Raw genomic sequence first — 1,421 nt, 5'->3', positions numbered from 1 at the left:
AACCCCAACCCCGCCCCCCCGCCCCGCCAGCCCACGAGCTGCCCCTCCAGGCCTTTACCCCTCCGCTGCACCCCTCTGCCGCCCCCCCAGCGCCCCGCAGAGCTCTCGGGCACCGAGCACCGCCTGGGCTGGGGCAGGGGAGGGAGCAGGGGACATCTGCCAGCCCTCGCGGGCACGGCCAGCACCTGCTGACCAGAACGGGCAGGGGAGCCCCGGGAAACCCGCAGTGCCGCAGCCCCAGGGCTGTCCCCGAGGAGCCCCGCATCACCCACCGAGGCAGATGGCCACGTCCTGCAGCCGGGCCGCCCCGTCCCCGGGTTTGGGTGAGTGGCACTGGCAGAACGTCAGTAATTGCTTTTCCCCTTGTGCTAACGAGCTTTCAGCAGCAGCAGATTTCAGCTTCCTGGAGCCAACAGGCCCTTTTTCTCCACCTCTCTTGGCTTCAAGTAATTGAAAGCGACTGCAATCTCAGCCCTGGCTCTCCGGTGTTCCGCTGCACCAGGGAGGTCAGGGAATGTCAAGTGAAGCCTTTCCACTCGCCCCCCCCCCCACCAGCCCGGCATTAACGGAGGCAGCCTGCGCTGCAGCCCGGAGGAACGGGCAGAACGACGGGGGCTGCCAGCGGCCGAGGAAATCCGCACAGAGCCCCTCCGCAGCGGGGAGCGAGGGCTCCCCATCACACCCCCGCGCCGCATCCGAACCGCAGGGCCCCGCTGACCCCTCGACTTTCCCCCCCACCCCTTTTCATTTAACACGGGAGATGGGTTTCTTTTCAAAGAAACGGTATTTTCATCCTTTGTTTTTTTGCAGCAAGACAGAACACGTTCCCCTGTGACGCCCCTGTCCCCCGTCAGCCATCAGGGGAGGCTCTTGCCCTCGCCACCAAATCGGAGATAGAGGCGGAGGGTGCTGGACACTGCTCTGGCTCCCGAGTGAAACGCCAAGGACCACAGGACAGGGACGAGCTCGGAGCGGCTCCCGAGGAGGTGCTGGAGGCACCGGGGGTTCACAGGCTGCCCGGCCGGTGGCCAAGCATTAGGCAGCGCTGGGCCAGTGAACGGCCAGCGGGCTGGGGGGACGGAGCCTTTTGGTCACCCTGGGACACCCTTGGTGCCCGCAGTCCCCGTGCTCGGCTTCCTCAGGCGCTAACGAGGGCGCGCCGGGCGCTCCGGGGATTCGAAATGCTCCTGAAACCTGGACCAGGGCGCACGCACAGGTGGCGGCTCCAGCAGAGGCCTGTGATAAGAATTTATTTCTCTCAATTACGAGCGCTTGTCCCCAGTCTCAGTTCATCAGCTCAGCGCAGCCGAGTCAATGAAAGCTCCGTAATGCGCTAATCAGATGCACAGCGACTTCCCGGAGCCGCCGGCTGCGCGCAAGCGGCCGGCGCCGCTCTGACAGCAAGCGGCAACTTTGGGAAG

At 65.4% G+C, this 1,421-nt stretch overlaps 1 protein-coding gene across 1 annotated transcript in view; it reads right to left on the bottom strand.

Annotated features, from left to right (window-relative positions):
- The window catches only part of ZFHX3 (zinc finger homeobox 3), a 113,163-nt gene that overhangs the window by 45,973 nt on the left and 65,769 nt on the right, over positions 1 to 1,421 (bottom strand).

This window comes from Egretta garzetta, unplaced genomic scaffold (assembly GCF_000687185.1).
Source record: "Egretta garzetta isolate BGI_Z169 unplaced genomic scaffold, ASM68718v1 scaffold67, whole genome shotgun sequence".
Classification (NCBI taxonomy): Eukaryota; Metazoa; Chordata; class Aves; order Pelecaniformes; family Ardeidae; genus Egretta; species Egretta garzetta.
This window is presented reverse-complemented; position numbering and strand designations above follow the sequence as displayed.